The sequence below is a fragment of the Aptenodytes patagonicus genome, chromosome 2 (genome assembly GCF_965638725.1).
Source record: "Aptenodytes patagonicus chromosome 2, bAptPat1.pri.cur, whole genome shotgun sequence".
NCBI lineage: Eukaryota > Metazoa > Chordata > Aves > Sphenisciformes > Spheniscidae > Aptenodytes > Aptenodytes patagonicus.
In genome coordinates, this window is record NC_134950.1 from 84,967,750 (window position 1) to 84,995,451 (window position 27,702).

At 42.8% G+C, this 27,702-nt stretch overlaps 1 protein-coding gene across 1 annotated transcript in view; it reads left to right on the plus strand.

The window, feature by feature from the left end:
* The first annotated feature begins 218 nt into the window (after positions 1-218).
* The window catches only part of BASP1 (brain abundant membrane attached signal protein 1), a 52,407-nt gene continuing 24,923 nt past the window's right edge, over positions 219-27,702 (plus strand). The window contains exon 1 of the mRNA XM_076330373.1: positions 219-408. The gene's annotated coding sequence lies outside the window, so the exon portion shown is untranslated. The remainder of the gene's footprint in view (positions 409-27,702) is intronic.

The following is a 27,702-nucleotide window of genomic DNA, read 5'->3' on the forward strand; positions in this document are numbered from 1 at the left end:
CGAGCAAGTCCTCCCGCAGCGTGCAAGGCTAATATTTAAAACCTTGGGTCCGTGCGCCCCCTAAGCGTGAACGTCGCGCAGAGCATCTCCCGCCTGCGAGCCTGGAAAATAAATAAATAAGTGCGTGTGGCTTTTGAACTGCCCACAGACTGTCACAGAGCGGGGGGAGGGAGGGAGGGAGGGAGGGAGGGAAAAAGGGAGGGGGAGAGAGTGAGAAATGCAGAGGCAGCAGCCGCGGTAGCGGCGGCATTGCTCCAGCAGGCACTAGTCACTCCAGTCCCGGCGAGCGAGCAGGGGAGAGCCACAGCACTCAGACCAAGCCGAGCGGGCTCTGGGCTACCCGGGACTCTCTTTGTGACACCCCAGCACACAAATACACAGAGTGGGAGAGAGGAAAAACATAAAAAGGTAAGAAGCGGCATATCTCACTTATGCCATTTACATGGCAGACCCCGCGAGCTTTGCATTTTTTATCATTTCCCCCCCGCCGTGGTGTCTCGGATGTGGGGAAAGGAGATGTACGTTTGAATCGGACAGAGTGGGGGAGAGAGGAGCAGAGTGGGAGCCGCCTCCCCGGGCACATTTTAGGAGTATCGCTGCGAGGAGCTCGATTCCTCGAGAGAGAGACCGCCTAGGAGCGGATTCGAGGCACAAAATGGACTGAAGGCTATTCCGTGAAATTTAAATGCCCGATAAGGCTTTCTCGGGGGAGGGGGGGGGGGAGCGATGGGTGTGGTGCGACAAATAGTGGTTTATGCCCAATTTCTTTTCGGTGCCTTGAGTCCGTGTCCAAAGGGAGGCTGCTTAAAAAAATCGACAGTAATTAAAAAAAAAAAAAATCCCCAGACCTCCCCACGAAATGAATCGCTCGGAGAAGAAAGCGCACCGCGCTAGGAAGATGGCAGGGCGGCTGGGCGGCGGTGGTGCAGGGGGGTGCCGGGGGGCCAGGCGGCTTGCGCGGGGGCTCGGCGGGGCCGGGCGCCCCGCTGCCGGGAGCGCGGTGCCGGGCTGCGGGGGGCGGCGGGCGGGGCCGGGGGTGCGGAGGAGCGCAGCCCGCCGCGGCGGCGAGGCGAGGCGCGGGGCGGCGCGTGCCCATTGTGGCCGGCAACAATGCGATTGTTGTCGGCGAGGCAGCGAAGGAGCGGCGCTGCCTTCGCGGTCACGCGGGCGCGTGGACGCGACGGCGATTTTAATCCCTGCTCTCGGCGGGGCGTTACGCCAAGGTTTCGGGGGCCCGGCTGCCCGAGTCCCGCCTGGGCAGGGGCTACGAACCCGCCGTCAAAATAGGCAGGGGCCGCCGCTGCCTCCCCCGCTGCTGCTCCGCTAACAGCGCCCGCTCCCCCATGCGCTTCTTTCATGAATATTCATCGAATGCCGCCCCCCTCTTCCCACAGATACCCCCTTTTCCCCCCCTTTTCCGGTTTTTCCCCCACCAAAGCAAGCTACGCCTCCCCACCACCTTTTTTTTTTCCTCCTCCCGACCCGCCTCGCTGCGTCCCCTCTCCCCACGCACACGCGTGTCTTTCAAACGCGGCTCCCGCAAGGAACTTTCCCCGTGCCTCAGCTGGGCGTGGCAGCCCACGCGAGGGAAGGGGGGGGAAACACGCACACGGGACCCACCCGCCCGCCCGCCCGCCACGCCGAGTGGGCGCCCCGCGGGGCCGCGGGGGGATGACTGAAGCCCCGCCGCCCCTGCCCGCGCCTTTGTCTCTGCCCGGCGCATGCGCGGAGGCGGGGGCGGGGATGGGGCTGGCGGCGGAACAAAGGCGCCGCTGCGACCCCCCGGGCCGCCCCCCCACCCCCGCATCCCCCCCTCTCCCCCCCGCCCCGGCCTTGCCGGGGTTTCGCCCGGCCCCGGGGAGGTAAATCGGGGCGTCCCAGCGGCACGCCAACACCCTTCACCCCCCCCGCGCCCGGCTTAGCTTCAGCATCTGGCACCGCGCGCGACGGCGGAGCTGACCCGTGTCCCCCCCCCCTGCACCCCGTCACCTCGCCGAGACAAAATGTGGCATTTTTGAAGGGGAAGAGGAAGGCGGTGCTGCCCGCCCCCCACCCCCTCCCCGGCCCGCAGCAGATTTCGGTCGGCGGAAGGCGAGTGCCTGCGGGGTGCCCGCAGAGCTCCCCCGCCCTGGGCTCTAACTCCCCCCCCCCCCCCCCGCAAAACGGCCTTCATGGGGCGGCGCAGAGAAGGGGGAGCAGGGGGGTCCTCTACAGCAGCGCGGGTACGCCAGGTCCATTTGTGGGTCCTTTCGGTCAAAGAGGGCCAAGCGGGTGCGATGTACGTGCCGCAGTTGGATGCCCTGTGAAGCAGCCACGCCGCGAGGACGCGCTTGCTGCCGGGGTCCGTCTAGGGGGGAAACACTCGCGTTCTGCGTGTCCGGGCGGTCTCCTGAAGCATCTCCCTCTGCCGAGGCGAAGCAATCTTTCAGGAGGAAGATTTTGTGTGTGTGTGTGTCTGTGTTAGTGCGACATCTTGAAATCTCTTTTGTTCGAATTGTTGCAGCTCGATGCTGGCATCGGTGCTCGTTCCTCCTCCGCCCCTTTTCCCTCCCAGCAGATGCTCTTGTCCAAAATTAGGATATATGTTTCTCTTTAGGGTGAGCATGCTGAAGCCTGTTGCAAATGGGTTATTTTGTAAGCTAATGACTGTTAGTTTCTGACCATAGAGAACGGATGTATTAGTCAAGCCGGAGTTAAAGATGACAAAAGAGTATCGTGGACTCCTAAACAGAGGGTGGCAGTGGGTTTTATTGCTTACCCTCTAGGGTGATGAACATTCGCTGGAAAACATACACCCCAAGGCCTCTCACATGGTGATTACTTGGTATTTCCAGTGTTTTCAATTAAGGTTTCTTCTGAAGAAGCACTGCCATCAGAGCCCTAAAATCTGTCTTAATGTCCCCTCTCTGCTTGCCAGATGCTTGCCAGGCACCACCTAGACCAGTGGCCAGGCTTCAAACACCGAGGGTTTTTTCCCAGTGTAGCTGTTCCCCATTAAGCACGGGAGCAGTGAGAGCGTGGGGTGGGAGTGCCGTACCAGGGGAAGATGCGGCATCTGCTGCTACTGCTGTCTCCAGTGGAGATACATTGACCTGCACAATCTTTTTGTATTCAGGGTGTTTCTGAGAATTTTGAGCAGACCCACCAGGCTTCAGGGGCAAGGGAAAAGGAAGAAGCAAGGACATGACCAAAGGTTTTTGCACTTGCTGTCTCTACTCATTGTCTCACAGAACTTAATAAGAGGGAGAAGCTTTGCTTTGTGATCATCCTACCTACTGGATTGTATGCAGTGAATATTTTCTTTTTGTCTGGCTGCTTTAGTTTCACTGGAGAGCACCAACTCTGGTCTGTGGACGGAATAAACCCAAAGCGTTGGGAAATTCATGGTGGCTCTGTCTATTCTTGTATGCTTCACGTATGAAATAGCTGCTTGTGTAATTCAGGGAAATTGTACGTAGCTGCCAAAAAGCAATCATGCAGCAGTTTCTTCTGTTGATATGAACCTCTGAGCATATCATATCTAGTTAAAATAAAATCAACATTAAAAGGTAAAACTGGTAAAATTACTGTCCTAGTTATTGCATGAAGCAATGATCAGGTGCTTTTTTTTCTCCCCCCCCCCCCCCCCGCTTCTTTGCGTTTGAAATGCAACGCCCACTGAAGCAACCCTGGTGATAAAAGATTGATTTATTTCAGATAGTGGCATACCTTTGGAATGTACCCTTTCCCTGAGATTATAGAGCGTGCACACTCCATAATTTCAGAACCATCTCTAGAGCTATCTGTAGTCCTTAAGTATTTGTGTGTTTTGATCTTTCAACATTAAGTCTCTGGAATAAATTGTATTTTCAAATGAAGCTTCTTGTGTTTGTGCTGTGTTCCACTGATAGCTTTGCCCCATGCAGTGAACCATGAACTCCTTCAGCAGAGCCTCCTGTGTACAGCACAGCTTCCGTCTGAACAACGCTAAATTCTTCCCTTGTGCAGGCATCCACCCATGCCCCGATGGGAGACACTGAGGGAGAGAAGCTGGTTGCAGGGCAGAAACAGGCCTTCCCATGAAATCTTGGGAGAGGTCTGTGTGGCTACATTTTCAGGCATTCAGCTACCATTGAGCTACTAATTATTTGGACACTTGCCATTGAAAGGTGATTTTGCACTAATTTTGAAAACAAGAATTTCAGGATATTTCTCTTTTTTTCTTCCATCTGCAAGAAGAGGATACTGCATTTGTATGTACACATTGGTGTGCAAATCCCAGGTGGTGATTTAGGTCTGTAGGTGTGTAAATGTAGTGTCCTTGGGTGCACTGTAAATTTAATGGTTAAAATCTGAGTTCTTCAAGTAAGAAAACTGCATGTTATTCAGATATAATGAAGAGTTATCAACCAATATTCAAGGCCCTACCTTCGTTCCTACAAGGGTGGTAAAGGCAGGCCATTTTGAAGTACTGTACAGATGCCTTGAGACAGCTTCATAACTAAAGAAAGAAAACTTAGGAGGGGCTTGGGTTGCTTCTTCTGTGTCAATCAGGAATGACAAGAATGAGGTAACAACTAGAGAAATCAAAGAAATTCCTGAAAGCATTAGAGACTTGAAAATAGAAACCATATGCAGCTTAATAGAGATTTCATGCATTAGTAGGAAACGCTTTCAAGATTAAAAAAAATGCAGGAGGATGAAGGGGGGGAAACACCTCGTGCAGAATGGAAAGAACTTTCAAGTCTTCTCTACAGCATCTTGTATCTCACAGCTGTCTTAAAAGCATGATGCCAGCTAAGCTTCTTACTTCAAGATGGAGAAACGCGGTTAGTATAAAAATGTAGCTGTTGGTTATTTGATATGAAAATTCATAAGTTTAAAATAAAAACTGATTGATAGCAACACGATTCCTCAAACATGAAAGATTCCTGACTTGCCAGAATCTGAAAATAAAATCCTTTGACTTTCTTCAGCACACCAATAAATGTAAAGAGATACTGATTTGTAACACATGTGGAATGGTCAGGTTTTGCCTGGGAGCAAGATGTGTAGTAATTCCCTCTTAAGTATGGTTAATGGAATTTAACTCTGAGGAAACAGTTTTATTAATAAAAACCGTCTGTCTTAGGATATAAATCAGAAGCCGATCTCTTTTGATGTGTTTGGTATTGTGTTCTGCAGAATAGAAATTAAGCAGGCTGTATAGTTGATCTGACTTGTTGGGTTTAGGCTGCCAAGTACCTCACCAGTGCTGTAGTGTTGGGAAAGCCACATGCTTTTTAGTCACATGTTGCATAGTTTAGATTTTAGCCTGGTAAGTAGTGCGCCTATGATTATGATCTGCTGATCCAGGGATTTTTTTTTTTTACCCTGTAGGAATTTGAATGTCTTTTCAAAAGATTTAATTTTATGTACACTGCCCTAGCAGTTGTGCAGAGCAGCATGCACTTGGTGCTTAATGTAAACCGCAGGACTGATGATAGGAGCTTCATTTTGATTGGAGACTTGCTGTCCTTACAAAGGAGACAACACTGAATGTGTAATAGGATTGGGCCTTAACCACCTACCTTTTGCTACTTACGAAAGTATGTTGATGGGTGCTTGCTAATGATGTCACGATGGTGGTTGTAGTACCCACGCATTGGCATGAGGAGGATGTGAATGCAATGTTGAAGCATGACCTTCTACTCCAGGCAAAAGCCTAGTAACTACAACGGCAGAGCTTCCCATAGGATTAATTTTAATGACAGAAATATATGCCATCATGACTTTACATGACAAATGGAAGCCACTTCTGTACAAGTAGTAAAATCAGGGGGCTGCTGGCCATCTCCTGCTTCAATAGTCCTTAAATACTCAATGGGATGTAGAGCATAACCCCTGCAAAAGGACAGAGCCTGGTTTTAGTCTGTGAATTTATTTTCTGCTATTACTGTTTTCCTTATGTGACTGGTTGGTGAAGGAGGGGCTCATATTCAAAATTACAGCTTGACGTTGTTAACTGCTTTAGGATGAAGTTGAAGATGGTCACATAGCGGGATGCTGTAGGTGTGCATCTGCTAGACAAATTTAAGATGATTGCTGAACTACGGAGAAGAAATAAAGCAAAGTTAGACAAAACAAAGAATGGATCAACAATAATAGAACTGATACATGTCTCTCTCATCTAACTACCTTAGAAAACCACACACAAAACAAGCGCCAATCCGGATGTAGAAAACAGTGAAAACCCAGTTGCAAACACATAATCAACAGGGGAGAGTAAAACCATGAGAAACCCTTTGGTACATCTGTTTGTCCAAGATAGACTGGAGCCTGAGAATTGCTACATCAGCTTCCTGTAATCATCCTTCCTCAAAGCAGTGAAGCGCGTCGTTTGGGGAGAAAGGAAACAAAACCAAAAATAAAAACAGGCTAGAGGTGGTATGAAACTAGGAGTCTGGAAAAGGATAGGGTGAAACCTGTCGCCACTAGATGTGGTGCTCAGATGATTTTGGCATTCCCCATTCATATGCAAAGTTTCGTGTTGCTTGTATTTTGGCCAGCAGTGGTAAGTGCATGATTGACTTCTGCTACTAATTGTGCTGAGCTGGTGGAAGGAAGCAAATTCAGTGAGCTCTGAGCTGGTGAAAACAGCTCTTCTGGGTTTCTTGCCGTCACCACAAAAGCTGAGGCAAATGGGGGAGATATGCTAGCTGCTCTAACCAACAGGTTTCCAAACCAGATGGGCTGAGAGAGTGGGGCTCGTTCTCCTCCAGCAGCATCGCTCAGCCCTGTGTGCAAACTCTGCACCAGTGAATGTACAGCCCGCGCTGGGAATAGCTGGTCTCACTGAAGAGTGGGTGAAAGCTGCCTGTTGACTATTGCTTTCCTTTTCAGATCTACAAGCCCTGTGAAGCGAGGGAGACCACAGCTCCCCAGAGTGTAAAAATGAAAATCTGGCCAGATTTTCCAGGCTCTTCCATTCCATACTTTGCTTGAGATGGAGGAGACTGTGCTGTTGGTTTGTAACTTCATTTCACTAGGAGCTTTCACTAGGAGCATGTGAGGCCTCTGTAGTGTACCTGAGTGCTCGGGATAGCACTGAGCCTATAATTCAAATGCCTAAATTAGCGGACTAAAGCAAATGTGGAAATGTGGAAACTCTTTCCTTGTTTGCAGTCCATACGTGCTCTGCATAACTCCAGCATTCATAGCTAAGAGCATCTTGATGCCTCTAGAAAGCTGCATGTAGGATGTGAGAGTTCAAGGAGAGTGACAAGTTGTCCACGCAGACAATTTTTTTGATGGATCTGGTATCATTTGCAGGGAAGGATTTTGGTAAGAAGGATTTATCCATTCTCTGTTCCTGTACACTGTTCCCTTTTCTCATTTCCTACCCTCAGGGATCTTCACCTTGAAGGAAACCATCCTGCAGTGCAGAGGTACCAGCAGAACCCTTTTAAGCCACTTGTGGCCATCTGACGTTCCACCAGCATTGTACATTTCAATGATTTCCTCAGTGCTAGTTTCCCTAGGTGATATTTAGAGGAACATTCAGCTTTCTGCATAGTGGCCCATGCTTTACATCCAGTTGCCTTGAACTGATGATACTGCCTTAATGAATAATACTTTTAGAACCAAGCTAAGTAAGACCTGCCATGTGCAGTGAAATACGATAGCTCACCCAAGTGTACTCTTTTCCCATGCGTGTAATATTGAGTAAAAGCTTCAACAGAGCTCAAGAAAACTAGTATTACAGTATTTTTTTATAAGCACTGGAATAATTATTAGGTCACTGAAAGTTCAGCTGTCATCTCCTTCTGTGGATGAGTCAGTGACTGACAGATTCATGAACAAATTATTGGTGGTGATGGCAAGAGAAATGTGGCACTCCTCATGATGTCTCATTCCTGACCTAACAATACACTGTATTGACAATCCACTACAGCACAATGTCTTGAAAGTGGCCTTCAGTGCTGAGGTAGCTTCTGTTACCAAGGGTTCAGACTATACTGCAAATCACCTACAGGTGTTTTTGTGAACATCTCTTGAAACAATGCTGTCACCAAGGCATTATGGAGAAAAGCAGACATATCAGTCAACAAATGACAAATATAGTGGATCCCCCTTGATTGAAGCAGGATAATGATTGTGTCTTTAAATACTTGCCATCTCTGTTCTAATTTGGAGTTGGTATATGGAGGATGGTGTTGAGGGAAACGAACTGGCTTTGCATGCTCTCCCAAAGCCATTGACCGTGTGAGGCAAGAGACTGAACGTCCATGTGCCTCACCATCTAAAACACAGAGGTGATAGGGAACGAAGGAAGTTCTCCGTTGACAGATTTGTGGTTCAGAAAAAAAGTCTGTCCAGGAGTTTGCTGTGAAACAATGACAGTAAATTTACAGTCTGAGAACAGACGTATTTATCTCAGCAGCTTTTATTTCCTTTCTACTTAAAAACTGAAGTTCTTTGGCACATTTTCTCCTGGTTAAAGAAGCCATTCAATATGCTTTTTGATAGAAACTTTGTATTCTAACACGTTGGGACGTACCTTATTATCTCTGTGCATATTTGTAAATGCGTCACAGTAAAAAAAGTTTTGGTGTCTTCAAGCTAGTACTTACTCATTTTTCAGCTAGCTTTGACTCTGTATCCTTCCTTGCCATGTTATCTGTATTTCAATTAAATTATCACAGTGGTTATGTTGCCGTTTCCTTTGGTTATCTTTTCTAGAAGTCCATATTTTCAGCTGTGAACTAACTCAACCTATATCAGAGAACACCTTGTTAATCACACAGTAACATGCAATATGTGCATTAGCAGATATGCAGAACACAGTAACATCTATGTCATAAGCTTAAGTGTGTGCTGTCATTCCTGTGTAATAAACGGAGATATGAAAACAGAACCACTTATTGCAAAACTTTAATTCTAAACTCTAAAACTAATGCTACTAGACCCCAACTGTTTGCATGGATATGGCTCCCAAATCTAGATGTTCACTACAGTGAGATCATATCAACATGAGAACTTGATCTTAAACAAAGTTTTATGCAAATCCTGTAACAATATGGAAATCTTGGAGCTCTGCCAACCAAAAGCATTCAACACTTCTAACTTCTTATCACTTGAAGAAATATTAATGTGATTTCTCCTTCTTCTGATTGAAAGGGAAGAGAATTTTTTCCTTTTTATATGTTGTTTTAGTTTTAAGCAAAACTGGCTCTTGACTAAATGAAAAAAACAACAACCCTGTATGTGATAGCTTGCATTGTCAGTCTTATTTTCAAGAAGAACTAGATTTGTTTGATTCCTGTAGGACATTAAACAAATTTCTGCAGGATCATAATTAAACTACATTACTGCGTTGCAAAACCTTCCAAAACACGCTTTTAGGGGAAACATTTGCTATTATAATAGACAAAGCTTGTCTGTCAAGCTGTGGCTTTGCTGGGCTGCATATTGCATAAAGGCCAATAGCTGCCACAGTCATACTGGCCTGAGTTTCTTTCAGAGAGAAATCCTTCTTTGGATCCACTTCTAATTGCTTGAGATTTTCATTGTGTCCAAATAAAGCATAACATCTACAAATGATGGAGACAGCAACATGATTGCTGTGTAAATTCATTATGAATGCTGTCGAGATGAGGGCCATGTTCAGGCCAAATGAGTTCATGATGGCAAGTATATATGCCTTTTTTTCTGAAATACAAGTTTGTAGCTACAGAGTGGTGACACAAAATAGCCTTTGGTTGCTGTGGAGGGTCCCCAAGTAGGGGGCCAGAGAACTCAAGGGGATTGATTTAGATCATCTCCTGTACATTGAGCTCCCAAAGAAGACCAAAAAACTCAGAGGACATTATTTTCATTAGAATTACAACTAGTCAACTCAGTTAATTAATTCCTTAAATAGAGAAAACTTACAGCGATGAGAGAACCAAAATAATAGATAAAAGGTTTATTCACAGCCTGATCTCTGTCCATGAGCCCTTGCAATTTTCGAATACTAATGTTGGTTTCAAGTACGCAGTGGTTTTCTGCATTGGAGCAAATGTCCACAGTCCTCCCTGGTCCCGAGCTTCCTTTCCAGCACCTCTGGGGTCTGACTGTGGGTCTGCTACATGCTCCTCACAGCATTTTTACGGTTTTGCTCCTGAGCTGCAGGTTCCCGGCTTGAATCTTTTGCCTGTCTCACCCTGCTGTCTCTGGAAACCTTCTCTCCTCTGATCAGCCTCAGGGACTCCTCCAGGGAAGGAGCTCCTCTGGCCGCTCGGTCTTCTTCTTAAAACAAACAAATAAAATGAGGCTGTCCACAGGAGCCTTCTGTCCTGTCTTGCAAACACAGTGGCTTTGGTGGGACTGCATCCATGGGGCATACGTGGTCTGGAGTGCCAGTCATCGGCTGCTGCGCTGACGATGTTTGTTGGCTCCCTGCACTGGAAAGGAGACCAAATAGCAAACTTAATTATTACAAATGCCCTGTTTTATCTTAATTAATCTAGCCATATGATTCTGGTTCCCTGATCTAATTAGCTAGGGAGATAGTTAAATATAACTTCATGTATCTAGGCGCATTTAGCTATTTGTGGTTAAATCTGCTCACGGTTCCTAAGAGACTATATTTCAAAGTTACGGAGTCACAGCCGGGAATACCTCCCAGCTGCCCTTCATCTGAAATAAAAAATACAGACAGTTCATCTTAATTAACATGGTGGAATATTTTTTATGTTAGCAATACACCTCATAACTTACAATCATGTTAAAGCCTTTCATGGAAACAAGGAGGCATCTTTCTCTGTTCTGCCACTAAGGACTAGCAAGTAACTGTGTTGTACACAAGAAATGGGATTTCCACTGTTTGAGTAGATAAACATAACTTTAGACTGCACGTGGAAAATATTTGCCCTTTGCTCTGTAACAGACGGAAGATGGTCAGTAACCTGAGTTAAAATAATTTGAATAATTTGAAATTAATAAATCATAGTAAAAATTCCTTGTCCATGGAATAATTTCTAATAAACAGTACGTGGTAGCCATAAAGAATATGTGATCAGAATTACCATAAAGAAGATTTTGTTGACCAGAAAGGGACAACAAGAATAACAGAGGTCCACTCCCTAGTTGTGCTAAGCGTTTGCAATCAAAATAGAATAAATTGCCTTTTAACTGTCCTAAAATGGACATCTAAGAATTTCCTTTCATATACTATGCATTGAACATTTAAAGATATTACTTGCATGGGTCATATGCCACATAAAAGAGAGATACCGTTCAAGTGGATGCACACGTAAACAGTAAGAGTGATCAAACGGGACCTATGAAAGGGAAAAATGAACACATTGGTTTTGTGCAGTGTAAAGAAGAATATGATTATTTTAAGAAGAGGTAAGAAAATAACCAGTGAGAGAACACTTAAATGTAACTCATTCTGCCTTGGGGCAAGAAAAGGGACTATCTAGACTTCTCTTGAGGTCCCTTCCAGCCCTATGGTTTGTGGGATCAGGCACATGGGGAACCTTTGGAGCGAGCTTGTTCTTGAGTGCAGAGAAATTTGTTCAGTTGAAACAAAGTCATTCCCAAGCGTACTAATTTATTGGCAGTATGTCTGAGCTCTGTGAAAATAGAGATCAAAAGATAAACTCTCTGCCAAGATGCTTTATGGACATGGTATATTCTAGAAAGAAATACACAAATAAGGCTTTTCTAGAGCTGGCAAAAGGAGATTTAATTTATTGATGCTGAACAGCATAGGTTGTTAAACGGAGTTTTCTCATAGCACTTTTGACAGAATTCCTGAAATGTGCTGTATGATTGAGGCTATTCTTCAAATTGGGGCTGATGTGCAAGAAGGGGAGTAAAGCTTACAAAAATGATTGAGGCTTTTCAGTTTCTAAATTTTATTTCAAGACAGTGATATGTAGTCATGTGGGTATGTTTGAAAATTTTACTCTGTAAGCCCAGGATGAAATTTTGTGATTGCATCTGAGGACAGCTGTGTAATTCTGATTGATACGACATTAGGATGTCTTTTGTTACTTAATCTATAGGCTGCAGAGACGTTTGCTGGGTTGTTCCAAAGATGAGTGGAGAATCTTAACTGCGTAACAAAGGCTATACACACGTTTTCAACACATGGTTGCTCAAACTTAATGGCATAATAACAATAGCTTTGAAGGTTAAGCCTGATATAAATTAGGCTCATTTCTAAAGAAATCCTTGGTGTGTATTCATAAATGGTTTTGAATAGACTTAATGTTTAGCTGAACAAATATCTTTGTGCAATCTATCTTTTGTGTGCAGGTGGGCAGCTGCCATTGAAGTTCCTGGTTCAATACCAGGGGCTATCCGTGCTGTGGCTACTTTGGACTAAATGTTCGAAATCAATCAACCTTTCTGTACCTGAGGCCAACCTGAGATTTATTTAGTTTCCATATGTGCTTACTGGAAATAGTGTTGTGCTCTTAAGAAGCACTTGGAGGATTTGTACGTATGTTTCTGTTTAATGAACCAGATTCTTGGCTAGCTGCCCATATCTTGGTGTTATTAGAGATGAAGAAATGCTCACCTTCGTTTAGCTGCTAATTGTTAGATTATTCAGCGACGTATGGATTTCGAGCTGTGCACAACAGTGTGTTGGCATTTTCTAAAGCGAACCTTTCAATGAGGGAGGCGTGTTTGGGAGCAGAACTAGAACTGTGGGCTTGATTCCGGTTTTATTTATGTTGTTGATCAGTGAGTATTTGCTTTGAATCTAATTGAGTTGTACTAATAAAGTCAGAGCTGTGAGCTGCTAGAATTCCACAGTAATTTGGATGGTTGGGTGGGCAGCACTGATTGGGTCTGATGCTCTTACGTCATATAACAGTGCTTGTGTTTGCAATCTTAATACGTAAGCATTTACCAAAACATTAAATCCCAGTGTTCTGTCATCTGTTTGCTTTTCTTCCTGTCTTCCTCCCTGGTTCCTTTGAGAAACCAATGGTAGGTTAATGTAGATAGTATTGATGTTGAAGGTGAGTTTCCTACTGCCTGAAGAGGAAGAAGGATTATGTTTTTAATCTGTAGAAGGTAAGTGTGTGCAGCAGTGCAGTTTTCATGTCGAGTAGATAGGTCAGAAAAAATATGCCTTAGGTTAGAATTATTTTGGTCAGAGACATTAGGTCTTATTAATATTAACAAGCTCATATAAACTGGCACAAAGGGCTGCAGAGTAGTCTGTAGAGCAGAGAATTTTTTTTCCCAGTGTATGGGCCTGTACATGAGAAACAGCAGACCTAGTAATTACGGCAGTGAGGGAAGAGAGTGTGTCCTATACATACTAGGCTATGCAAGCGCATACTACTATGCAGTAGTACATACTAGGGTAGGTAGGGAGTGTATACTAGCGTATACACAGGCGGTGCCCCCTTCTCTGCAGTAGATCTCTGTGTGGGAGCTATTGAATGAGGATGGTGGGTTAGGGTGGTCGTGGGGGTTTCACTGCTTGTCTTGGGTTTGAGTCAACATCCTGCATCGGAGCTGGCTTCAGCTGTGTTTTGGTGGCGAATCTGGTTTCGGTAAAAACTGTTCACAAGTGATCCAACCAAGCCTGTTTCATCAGCTGCCTTATGGAGCTCTGCAGTACAAGCAATAGGTAAGCAAGATGAAGTGATAAAAATGACCACGCTGGAACTTCATTCAAGGGTTGATATGCCCTAGAAAATAGTTTTTCTCTTCAAGTGTTACGTCTATGACAATGTTTAAACTCCAGAGCTGGGCTGATTTGTCATAGAGAAATATCTGACATGTATAAACCAGATATGGCTGGCATAATTAGTCTGCTTCTACAAAAACCTTTTCTACTTAAGAGACAGGCCAATGAAAATAAAAATGAACTTTAAAATCAACCATCAAGTTTGTATTTCAGGATTAGAGTATGCTTTTGAGACTACTATCTGCAACAGTAGGATAGTAAAAACATTTCCATTTGCTACCACAAGGTAACTAGACATTTAATAAAGAGTACAGTTCATAGAGTTTCAGGTTTAAGACCTAAAGCGTGCAATAGCATACAAAGCCTATGGACTAATGAGTGTTAATTAAAGAAAGGCATATATCACGTGCCTATTGGTAAAGCATCCTGAGGAAAGTCCAGCAATAAGAAAACTTGTTGCAAAAACTATAATGTGAATTATTTGAAATTTGAATATATTTAATAGATTTTGTAGCTTCCTGTGTAGTACCACGTCCTTTGCATTTTTTTCACCAAATGGGAAGTGTAATAGTGATAGGAGGAAAGTTTGAATAAAATCCTATCAGCAGTTTCTAGTCAAGTGAAGAGTACTTTTGACTTTATAATTTTTATTTTCTTTTACTTTTTTTAAAAGGTTGTCATAAAAAGGTTTGAGATTTGGCCATGACAATGGAGGTGGCTGGGAATCCTTCAATGAAATGTTTTCTACTGGAAGACATTTGAGTTCTTGAAGCTCAAATTCTGTAGGAACAATCATACAGGTTTTTATTTCTAGCTGAAAAAAAGAAAAGACTTACCCACTTTGAGCTAGCTAATCATTTAATGCATAAGAAGCCCATGTGGACAGCCAAGATTCAAATTTTTGCTCTTGCTGATTCCAGCTGGGGTACTAGACTTGTCTCCTATAAAACAAGTGAGTAACATATTCAGCAGACTGTTGTCCAGTTTTGGTTGGGTCAGTCTCAGCCTCTACCGATGGAGCTGGCTACTCCATGCCATATAAACTACCAATCGGCAAGAGAATGTCTCTGGTCAGAGCACTCACCAAGGTGTTGAAAGCTGAGGTTCAGGTCTGAACTGGACAGAGAAGAGGTGAAACATGCTCTTTTATAGATAAAGTGGCTCTCTTTAAGCAAAGGGTTTAAACCTGTGGCTAATTTTTTGCCTGACTGTGAAAGCTCATATAAAAATACCGTAAATACCAATCTTTTGGGAGACTGGACAGCTTTTTACCATGTAGCTCCAGTATAAAGCCAGTGTCTTTGTTTGGATTCATAAATTAAATATCTACCCCTTCTGCCATTTCACAGTATTTTATTTGTAGGAGTTTCCGGCAAGATGTTCAAGTCCCCAGCTGCCAATTAAGTGCCTGGCACGAATCTTAACCATGGAGCTGGTCCTGCTACTTTATGTTAGAGGCAAATTACACAGCGTGAAAATTTTAAATTTATGTTACAATGTATGGGATTTTTTCCTTATTTGAGAACTAATGCCATCTATGGTGTTAGATACTTCCACCTCAAGGGTGCAGGTAGGACAGCTGAACTGAATCAGCAGCTCCTTAGGGTGGGCTGGCTCCATGCTTTCCCCCGTTAGCTTTTTTTTTTCTGGCTGGGCTCCTTTTCTCCCAGCTCAGTGAGCTGAATCACCTCGCCCAGGGCTCAGCTAAGAGCCAGACCAGCTGCAAGGGAAGGGGAGTGGGCAGTGGGCCCATCCCACTTGAAACAGCAAGCTATTTAATTTGGCTTAGCCGTATCACCTAAATACACCTTCATTTCAAGATTTTAATGATTTTTAGTGTTATTCTTCTAAGCATGTTTTTCATCTAAACCCACATTTTTAAGACTAGAACATGGAAACATCACATTATGGAATAAAAAAAAATTGCACAAACTTTTGCAGATTAAAACCCATTGTGAAATCTTCCAATAAAATGCTTTTTGGTTTAAAATCCAGTAAGTGAATTACCTCAGTGCCAAAGGGCTAAATCTGCCCAAAGATCACTGTATGTCTGAATTGACAAGAGACTTCCAATGTGGGAAATCAGAAGTGAGTTAACTCAGACTGTGACCTCTAATGACCATCTACTTCTCTTACATCCATACCTATTTTGCGTAAATGAAGACCAACGCAAATCTTAAGCTTCCTTTTTTTTGTCCTTTTAAGTTGTTTCAATTCCCATAAAAGCATGCAATAACTCTTATGGTTTATGATGCAGTCCTTTTGTTTACATCTGAATGGAGATTGATGTGTAAAACTCAGGTGTGAGTAAAGTGGTACGGCGAGCAAAGGGATGCCTCAGAGCATCCGACACTTCTGTGCCTTGGGCAGGAGCCAGACCTCTCAAGGGATATTGTGATCCTGGCACTGCAAGACAGCTGCAGAAGGCTCACTAAATTCTTTAATGTTGTCTTTTGATTCAAATATTAAAAATAGTGAGTAGGTTGTTATGATAAAACTGTTACATTGGACTGGAAACTTGGGTTCATACTTTCAAGTGTTTCTTAATGTTTGTTTAATACTGACTGGGGGGAGTTGGGGGGATTTCCATCAGTTTTAATCAAGGGGACTACATTTTAATTCCTAATACATATTTATGATCTCTTCAAAGGAGGTGGTGTGTTTTTTTTTTTTTTTTGTTAATATAAGAGTCAGTCATAGTTTGCTTCAAAAGATAAAGGAAATTATAGCTCGACTGTTTCATCTGTAATTCCTGATTCCCACTACAAAACAGGTCGTTGAGACTAGAGGTTGTACACCTTGATAGAATTAGATCAGTAAAGCAGCAATCAAAATGTGTTGCACATAACAAATTGCTACACTGATGCTGGTTTAAGAAATCCTTTATATTGTAAACAGGAACTTAGCACTTTTTATGAAATGTCTTATCCTGTAGATAGCTGCTCAGCATAATTTATGAATATGTGTAGTTTTCTCACTTAGTGTACTGACGAGATGGCTATAAAATTGAGCTTCATTTTGTACAGGTTTTTCGTATTTATGACTCTGCGTCAGCCATTTGGCTGCAGGAAAATGGTACCACTTGCTCATGGGAGGGGAAGTTAGGACTGTTAGCCAAACATGAGACAGTTTGTCAGGACAGCGAGGTAAGTGCACTTGTGTAAAGCTGTATTTTGTGAGGTGAGCCCAGCTATCATATTATCTTTTCATACAGTAACTCATCAGGTACTTCCTGCCTCCCGAAACTCCCTGAGAAGTGTTTTCTACCACGTCCTGAGGCAATACAGTAAAAAGAAAGGACTATTGATGGGATTTTTGAGAAACCAACTGCAAGTAAATTTGTTTTCTGATTTTTATCTGGAGGTGGAGAACAGTTGGACCATTCCTAATCCATCAGATCTACAGCTGTGGATCCACAATTTTATGCTCGTTTATATTGCAGCCATAAAAATGGGAATATGTCCATAGTGCCTTTGGAAGCTTTAGAAGTGCGGGAGTTAGCTCTGTTCCCAGCAGCGCCATAGCCACGTTCATGAGGAAGCTCTGTGGGAGCTAATTTTATCCTTCTGAGAACGTTTAGCCACCTCTTACAGAATTCCACATGTATTTTACCCTACTGCTTCCACTAACTTGGGCACCAGTATGTTGTACTGCTCTGTGCTCCATAGTTCTGCCTTCCAACTGAGTGTTTCAGTACTAGTTCCAGTGTTGCATTGCCTGGAGTAGTAAGTATCCTTGTTGCATTCTTTTCAATTGAATTAAATTGAATAAAAATAACATTTAAAAAATCAGTGTTAAATATACCAGTTTTATCTTTCATTATAAAGCTTTTTTTGTGCACATAGCTCTTCAGAAATGCTTGTAAAAAACAGTCCCTCTTAACTTCAACCTTAAATAACCAAATAATTAGAAAATGGCAACATGAGAGGTGACAGTAATGATGGAGATCCCACTACCTTGTATTTGCACACTTCTACAAATGAACGGCACTACAGAGACTGAATCCATCATACAAACGTTAATGGGTCCAGTGTCATTCCTTCAGCACAGGTAGTCAGCATAAATGCCGTTTAGTGCAAACCAGTGTGCCCTCTGTTACAGGGAACAGGACACCGACCCCTGTTTTCTCGTGGTTTTGCTTCTGTAAAACAAACTCACATTGAACGAAGGAATTTAAGCTTGTAAAAAATGTGATGTAACTTATACTCAGATAACAAGTATATGGATAAGCATATCATCCCTGATACAAATACTAAAAGCCATCAAGGAGAACAGGCTGAAAAAATCACTTTGTGGTTTGGGGTGAAGTTGTGATCTCATGAAGTTTTCTGGCCTGACCACCCCTGAGCGATGCCACGTGCCCTCTTGGTGGGGAAGCTACCCAGCATGGGGGGCGTGAGGGGCTATGCCTGAGGGCTTACTTGCTGTCCCTGCCAGGCAAGCCACACAACTGCACTGCTGGATCAAAAGCTGCTTCCTTCTCCTTCTGCCTGTGAATTTTATGGCACATCTGCACTGCTGGTGCTGCTGTGATGGCTCTGTGATGCACCACTAGTTTTGAGTTAGCTCAAAGCATGCGCTAGAGTTGCATGGCAGCATGGAGCTCAGCAATCTGCAGAAACCATGCAAGCAGCAGTGTGAATACACAAATAGTTAGCCCATGCTGCGCTTTGGGGTAGCCCACATGACTACCAGCACCTGGCGTAGCTGGTGTTAAAGCTAGGCTGCATGCATCTGCGCTGCAGATGGTCTTGTACGAACCTACGCCCGATGAGGCGTTGGAGCACTCCAGCTTCTCACCTAATGCAGGTCTGATTGAAAATCCATTTGTTATAAAGACTCTAAAGACTGCTGCCTCTGAGAGGAAGAAAGATGACTCCTTGAGAAGAACTTGAGACAAGGAAGAAACTGTATTCATTTTGAGCTGAAACTCAAGTGCTAATAATACCTAATCACTGTAGAAATCTAATCTGAATATTAACAGCCCCCTGTGCTCTTTTGCAAGGACAAACATTTCTTTCTAAATCTCAACAAAGCAAGCTTCTAATGTGGGTCAAATGGAAATCCTGTTTATTAAAAAGCTGCTAAAGACAACTAGATTTTTAATTTCAATGGAAGAGGCTTCTCTGTGACCCTTGAAGGCATGCCAATGGACTCTTCCAGCACATGCCTCAGTAAACAACAAATGAGTCACTGAGGTGCTTTAACGAGGATTGATGTGTCCACCCAATTAGAGGGATATAAAGAGTGCTCCCTTGAAATTCTGGGTTCATTTGGGTTGCTTTGCTATTTCCGCAATCTAGTGCTGAAGCATTGCTTCAGGGGTATTGTTAGCCTCAACAACTGGCTTGTGTGCGTTGTCCTAGCTAACAAGTACAAATTTTGTACAAATATTTCTCCTATGAAGTAGTCAAACACTGAAATAAAAAAACCAACTCTGAATATCAGAGTCAAATCAGCCACTAGTGTCTGTTTAAGCTAAGAGCAAGATCTTCTCCAAACTTGGCACTGCTACAAGCGTGATTGATAAGACTCTTTAAACACCTGTTTTCAGGGGCTTACAATTTCTCAATTTTACATGGGTTTAATTTTCTCATGCCTAAAATATGTGCAGTCTGGGGAGGTGAGAAGGTGTAATGTGTCTTGTATGGTGTGATTAATGCAACTGGTCAGATGGAGCAATGCATGGAAAATACATTAAGTATTTTGAGACTGTTTCCTCTTTCTCTTGGAACAATGTTTCTATTTTCCATTTTAACTGTACGTGTAACTTGCACTGCTTCAGAAAGAATTTCCTCACGTCATCTTAAAAGAAAATTAAAAATTAGACCATTTTCTCACTATACAGAATATTTCTATTCCCAGACAAATAGTCCAATTGTTTGCACAGAAAAACACATAGAGTAGCCAAAAGAGGGACATCATGCAGATCAACAATAAAGCAAAGATCACAGTGTGTTTTGTTTTTCAACCAGCTGCTGCCTCAACAATCATGGAGGACTTCAAGACTTCAGAGGGTATCCTGCAGGTACTATTTAAGGATTCACTCTGACACAGTGTGGTGGCAATTTGAAATTCCCTGACCATGCTTCCAGGAAAACTGTATCATGTTATTATGTCTTAAGATAGTTAGATACTGGCACCTGAAATTTCATTTCCTAGACGACAAATGAAACCCCAGCTTTTTTAGCAAATTGCCTAGGTCAAGCAATAAATGACTACAAAACAGCTGATTAAGATACTCAGCTAAGTGTTACAGAGGATGCTTTAACTGCTTCCCTCTTGTTGCTTCTTTTTATCCCTTCACTGTGACCTGGGTCTTAGTGAGGGATTGTAACTTAGCTGTGGTTAGCAGCTGTTCGAATTCAACTACAATTATATGCCTCGGTTATATGGTGTTTTGAAGCCTTAGTTCATCATGTGTGAAGGTCCTTACAACAAAGGGCTAGTAGTGCTCTGAAACACATCATTATTATGTAAAAGAAGATTTTTCTCTGTTCTGTAGGTTTTATAGAAATTGAAAATGTAGTGTTGCAGTTCTCACCGAGTAGCTTAAGAAACAAACTTGAATGCCTAAATTAAAAGCCTTGACATCTACCATTTATGAAGAAAGCCAAGCTGCTCAGTGCTCCTAATGATCCACTGAAGATAATCAGCAGATTTACTTGGACATGGTTATCATACCTCAGGTACAAAAGAGATGAAAACAATCTGAGGATTTCTTTGAAGCAAAGTAAAGATGAGAAGTGTGAGTTAGAAACAGGTTCTGTAAGGTACTGCCTTTCCTCTTTGTATGGCCAGAATCCTAATATACCATGTGTTCAGTGAAGCTGTGCATGATATTTCAAAAGATATTGAAGATTGATTTAAGCCAAGTTTACTGGACCCAGTAACTTCGAACTCAGGTCTGTGCTGTCTTTTAAGCCAGAGAACCTTCCTAGCTTGTCTTTTGCCAATTCCTGCTTTTTCATACCCACCAAGACTTTATTTTATTAATAGATTGGCTGTGTTGGGGATGATTTGATCTCCTATTTCCACTGTTTATGTAATGGAGTCACTGACCCACTGTGGAAATTCAGTAGCAGGCAGCTGTGATACAGAGTGTATGTGCCTTATGTCACTGGCCTTTGTGTCCATAAACTTAAAAGCTGCTGCCTGGCCATGACTCTGCTTGCCAAATCTGCCTGCTTGCCAAGTCCTTGAGAACATAAAAGAATCAACGTGTTTTCTTAAAATTGAGGCTTTTTTTTTGGTGAGGCTTTCCCATTAGAGTGGAAAAAAAGAAAAAAAGGAGCACAGTAAAAATATTCTGGAATGACTTCAAAAAATATCCCACTACAGTAGTGAGTGAGACCTCTGTATTTAAAATAACCTTAATAGCGTTAAATACTAGAGTGAATGGAAAAACAGATGAACACTGTGCTTGTATTTAATCCATTGCTGTCTGCCAATATGTGTGTTTTTTTGCGGTACTGGAGACTGTTTCACCTCTGCTCCTCTTGGGCAACTGCTTCAGGGCTGGACCAATGTAATGGACAATTCTTCATTAGTTCAGATAATGGGAAAGGAAAAAAAACCACAGATGAGGACGGCTTGTTAGAAGTTTGATTGTACAAAACTCCTTGATTTTAACTCCTATTCAGTGCCAGACCCAATCTAGCTGCCTCCAAGCCCACCTGAATCTTGACCCAACCTTTGTCAGCCTTTTGGGAGGCAGCATGCAGGCGCAGACACTCTTGCTCGCTATGGAGATTGGAACAAAGACCAAAATCTGTTTGTATGAATTAAGGATTGCTTTGCTGCCTTGAACAATCTCCTTCCCCTTTTATCTTCCTCCCCCTTTTACCTTCCTCCCCCCTGAGCCCCTCCACCCCCCAAACCCCAAACCAAAACAAGGTAGCAAAGATCGCTTCCAGCCGGGGGCTCTCAACCCAGCACGTAATCTCTTCCAGTCCTCAACAGGGTGATTTTCCCCTGTCTGGCACTTCTGTGTTCCTGCTCTGGGGACGTTGCCCTTGCAGTCTGGCATGTTGTCCTATCCCTTATCACAGCAACGGCCTCTTTCAAAGATGTTGATCTAATGTGCAGAGCCCTCTGTAGTTAATTATTGGCACAGACATCTCTGCCATTAGGAATCCCTCTTGGGCGGTTCCCTCATCCTTCTCCCAAATCCTTCATGTCTTTGGGTCTCAGGGCTTTTCTTGCAGTCAGTTCCCATCCCAGTTCTACTTCTTGTGCTCCCACATGGTGCGAGGTAGTCCCAGACCCCTGCCTGACATAGGCTCCCCTTCGCGCTCAGCTCTTCTCCTTTGCCCCCTCTCCCTGTGTTCACTCCTGCCTGGGCGCAGCTTAGGTGAGAGCCTGCCTGGTGCTGCCTAGGGCTCACGGGAAATATACTTCCAATAGACACAGCAAAGCTTGCCAAAACCTTGCGCCAGGGCACAGGATAGTTTGTTCTGGCAGGCTATCTGCCCCACCGTCTGCCAGCTGGCAACGATTCTTTTGTGTACTTGTAGTATCTCCAAAAATACTGGTCCTTCCTTATTTTGGGTTTACTTTAAATTCCTCACTTACATGGCCTAAATTTTATCACATGGGTTTTTCCATTGAGGGCTATAGGAATGAATGGAGCCCGGTAGGCACGCACTAAATGCCGTAACAAGTGCAGCACGTCCTTAAGCAAGGAGCTGCTTTTGTTCATTGACCATTAGCCACTTCTTCAGTTGCACTGAGTTGAAATTCTCTCATGGGTTAAGAAATTCTCTGAGTTAGTTCACCCTCCCCCCAGACAGTTGGGTGTTTTGCAAATGAGTACCACAAAGCAGAAGTCTCACTCTCTGGATTACCTCCCTTGGTGGAGAAAATAATTAATTTTAACTGGCAAACGCTTTCATTTAAATACTTAGAAAATTTCCTATGTGCTTGGTATGTTGGAAGTAGTGAATAATTGAGGTATGTAAAATGGAAAGAACTTACACAACAGAGTTTCACAGGCCTGCGGGGAGACCTGAATTTGCTCAATCCTGCTCTGCTGCATGAAGCTCTTAAATTTTTACCTTGCAAATACAGATGAAAATATGGAAAGCGTATCAGACCCGTATCTGACCAGTCATCTCTTGGCAGCTTCTAGATCTGTTACGAACTTTTCCCACTGTCATTTCTTAGGACATTTTTCACTTTTAAATGAACATTTTCAGCTGTCACTTTTCCATCTTGCCTTTTGGGATACATTCTTAGAAATGAATGACTTCACCCATATCAGGAACTCCTAATTCTTTTCCCTCCCATTCCTGGATCACCTCACTGCTGCCACTGTCAGTGTTGAGTAATAATGAGTTTTTCTGCAGTCACCTCAGACCACTCACTGTAAACAGCTTCTATTTGCATCCATTTGACTCTTTATTAAATATTATAAATATTATATTTATTAAATAATGCTGTGGCACTGAAGTCCTTGCATGTAAAACACCTTCTTTCTCCTAGCGCAGGTGGGCTAGAATAAGTTACTGCATTTCTTACAATAAATGCAGGATGGAAGTCATAAGGTAGACTCTGCCTGTGAGGTGTTACTTTCTCTCTCTTTCAGACTGTTGTGCTGAGTCTGTGCTGCTGCAATGGGAGTCCATTGCATCACTGGGAGAAAGCACTGCTTACACTGAATGTGCCAGAATACGTAATTCAGATGGGCGAGAGGCCTTCTTCAAGTTATGCCAGGGATCAGAGTGTAAAATTTAAGGAGTAAATTTAATGAAGAACAGAGGAAATGTAATGCCGGATCTGGCATTTTTATGAAGTACAATGGAGTAAAAACCATAACTTAAGACTGGTGCCTCTACGATAGAGTGGCAGTTTATTTTCAGTTCTCTTGAATTTGGAGGATTTCTTTTTCTAAATATATTTTAAATTCACAAAACTAGTATCCTGGAAATGTTGAGTTTTGAGGATACTCACAGTTTAAGATTTATTCCCTATTGTTAGTCTTCAGACTGCCTTTCTGGCACTGGAATCCGATTCACCGAGGTGATTTCCATCTCTCCTTCACGAAGAAGAATGGCACTCCTTTCTCTTATAGCATGCCTGGGGCAATCCCACAGCAAATTATTTTCCAGCTTTGTACTTCACTTTTACAGGGTTCGTCACTAATATTGACGTATTCATTCGGAGTTTCTGTTGTTATCCCTCTGCAATGGCCAGCATGCAGGAAGGAAGCTTAGGTTTCTCTGGAACCGTGCCTTGTTTTCTGTTTCTTCGTTTCAAAGTCTTTTCAAGTCAATAGAGCAAGCTAAATCCAGATGAGGTAGGGCCAGTTTCTTATAACTTTTAGTTGTTGGTTTCTGCTGTTAATTCATTCAGAGCCTACAATCACCCCAAATTTGTAGATATTGAGGAATCTAGCAGTGCAACTTGGTAGCTAGCCTTAGATGTTTAAATGAGGTCTGCTGCAGTACTTCAAAGGTATTACAACACCAAGGTTAATGATGACCTGATGACCTACCAGACTCTTGTTTTGTTAGATTGCCCAGAGCTGATACAGTTTTTTAGATAAAAATGAGATTATTTGTAAATTTGTTTTAAATACCTTAATACGCATGAAATATCAACCTGTTTGGGTAACCCGTGAAGTGATTTAAATTAGAAAGGTCCAGATTAAAAAAACCTAAGTTCTTTACTGTGCGTTTTTCTGTCTCTCACTACATAGCATGAACCCTATCAGTTCTACTTTTCTTCCACTTTTCAGCTAGCTTGTATCTATATTCAGCTCTGTATTTGAAAACTTGTGAACTTACAGTAGTTTCACTTCCTGCACAATTTCTGTCATCCCAAGCTGGTGTGCGGTATGCACGCCTTCTCTGCTGGCGCCGTGTTGTGAAACTTTCCTCTTTCAGAAGCTATGACCCAGGGAGTGGGAAAGATATGTTGTAATACCGGGGGGGGGGGGGAGGGGACAGACGGACGGACGGACGGATCGGGGGGGGATGCCCATCTCTTCTCTAAAATTGTCATTTCTCATAACCTGAGTGGTCATCTTCTCCTCTGAAAAAGGTGAAACCTGGGCTGTGTTTGTATTCTTTTTTCACTTATTTTTTTAGTGGAAAAGTGTTGACTAATGACTCTCGCTGAAGGAGTAACTGCAGACGTGCTACCTGTGCTGTACCTTTCCCAGACAGGAAAAAAAATTATCCTGACATTAACCGAATGTCGCTGCAAGCCTTAGCAGTTCTGCACTGACAGAAAGATGGGGTCTGTAAAAACAATTCTCTGCAGTATTTACTTGAGCCTTCCTTCTGTCCACACAAACCAAAATTAGCAATGTCAGTGTAGACGCTGGGTAGTTATGCCACACATGGATTTATGAGCTTGCATTAACATCTTGTTATTAAAACTTTAAATATTTACACTGAGATTCTGCTGCCTTCTGGACTGTTGTAAGATTATTTCTGAGCACTGAGGTTGGTTTTTTTTAACTGAGAATATTCTAAGGTTGACTTTTTAACATAAAACTGCTTCAGTGCTTTTTTAATCAATGGTTACAGATTAATTTATGCTGTATCAGGGCTTAAGTGTTGCTTAATCCTTTTATAGTTCTAGTGAAGACTGGCCATTTGAGTAAGATTATGTAGCTTTGAAAAAAAGCAGTTTTAAATAGGACATTGAAGCAAAATTAAGGAGAGCTCAGGGTGCTGACTTCTGCTGGTATCTCCACGTTTGGATTCTGCAATGATAGGGCATATTTCTGTGTAGGGCCCTTAGGAAATCAAGGCTTGTGCTGACTGTTTCTCTTAAGGACCCAGTATAAATCCCCCTAAGTGAGACTCCCATTGTTTTTGGTGAGACTTGAATTGGGGCATTAAAGCAGAAATCATTATAGTAGGTTAAACTTTAAACTCTTTTCTGTTTGGCTGTATATACATGTAACAAAACATGCCCTTGGCTTGCCAAACATTATCCAGTTGGCAATCACATGGCAAACAGCATGCTGAAGATTAAAAGACTGTGCTTTAAACAACACTTTCCATGCTTGATACAATATTTCCCTTTTAATTATGTAGGGAACTAGCACTGTTAAGTGGAGGCAAATAATTGCCATGAAAATTTGCACATTTTCTGAGTAGAAGTATTTCTTCAAAATAGTAGTAGGGTAGAAATGGTGGGTGGTGGGAGATAAGAAACAACCGAGTATACCTGATGGAAAGCCTGGCTTAATAAATGACTGGTGCTGCACTTGAATATGGTGGGACCTGGAGGAGCTGCAGACTGCCAAACATCACTCATCGAGTAATGCAGTGGCAGCTCTCTTTTCAGCAAAACAGCAATGGTCCCCCGTCAGCGTGGAGAGGGGAATCATGGGATGAGGCAATTTGTGCCAGGGATGCAAATTATAGCTCCAGTTGCCTGCAGTGGATCTTTTGATTTTAATATTTTTAGCATAATTTTAATTCATTCAAAGAACAAGCTAACGCTAATTTTTTCCTCTTTTAGAAGTTTGGAAGGAGGTAAAAGAAGGATTAAGTAATGACTTAGGAATTTTACAGTGAACATGGATGTTGGCTCTCTGTTGCTGTAGCTTCATCATCCATCTCGACATACAGTAGCCATGGGAACAGAGCTATTGGACCTTGCAAAAGGAATGCAAACATTTCACTGCTGGTTTGCCATTTGTCAGAGTCCTTTTCTCAGAAGTCTTAACATAATTTCCATTCTGGTCTTAGCTCGTTCAAGCCTAAAACTCTAACCGTCACATCTCCCTCCTACAGAGTCAGTCTCAAGGCAAACAGGCCTCTCTTCTCCGTATTCTTACAAGTCTTTCTATCAAATTCCGCTTTGTTGACATAGTTTTCTTGGGGTTTCTTCCCCCTTGACTGAGCAAGGACGCTGAGTAAAATATAGCTGTAGACAACAGAGGAAACTGGATGGGCACGGAATAGCCTGTCTAGCATCACAAATAGCTTCACCGCTTAGGACACACCTGCAGTCGGGCACCTCAGTCACAGAATCCTATGGGTGTTGTGAGCCCAAATGCTCTGTTTATCCTGGATCTCAGGGAATATGGTGGTGGTGAGCAATTTAAAAATGCTTGATAGAATAGCTTATTAAAATAAATAGTAACAATAAACTTACTGTGTTTCAGAAAATGTAACAATCAGCTGCAAGGAATAAGGGGCATTAAGCAGCTGATCCAAGAAGCAGCTTTGTAAACAAGGGGTGCTCATACTCAGTAGAACCTATATATGTATATACATATATATTTATATGTATACAAATTCTTAAAAATAATGTAATTTAAATATAAATACACATGTAAGTTGTAACTGTTTAGTGCTCCTTCCTACACAGCATCCTGACATAGGCTGCAAAACTCCTGTCCTTTCCTGGCTGAAGAATTGACAAAATTATGTATATGTATATTAGGCTACTTTACCTGAGCACTATTGAACATTGGTGGCCTTAGGAGGAACAGAAGTACCATAAATATTGCTTTTTCAGAAAGCTACAGGAAAAGAAACAGGGCAGTTGAAGTAAGATACTTATGTTGATGAAATTAATGTTCACAGCGTGACCCTGTCAAAACTTGACTTAATACATTATAAGCAATTTACCAAAGAGAACTGGTATATTCAGGATAAAGACAGCCACAGTGTCCTGGTTTCTGAGAGCAGAATATAGTTGAATTTGAACCTCCAGAACTTGATCCAGGCTTACAATTTTTGGCTTCAAATCAAACCAGTAACATCCTACTTCCTAGGAGATGAACTAAAATAAATCACCCGTGAAGCCTGATTCTGTTTCTTGCTTCTATCTATTCTACTGCAAGTAAGATTTCTTGTTAAAATCACCATGGATACATGATCCGTATAATCCTGTGAGTCTTTCGGATTGTCTGCTTAGCTGCAGAAAGTTAACTAACGCTGTGCCTAAACTTGGAGAAATTGTTATGTAGGTAAAAATGAGATTAATATCTTCAAAGCTTCAGGTGAGGAAAGGAAAAAGCAAACTCTTTGTGCTTGCTTATGAGATCTCAGTTTCTCTGCCAGAGACTGGAT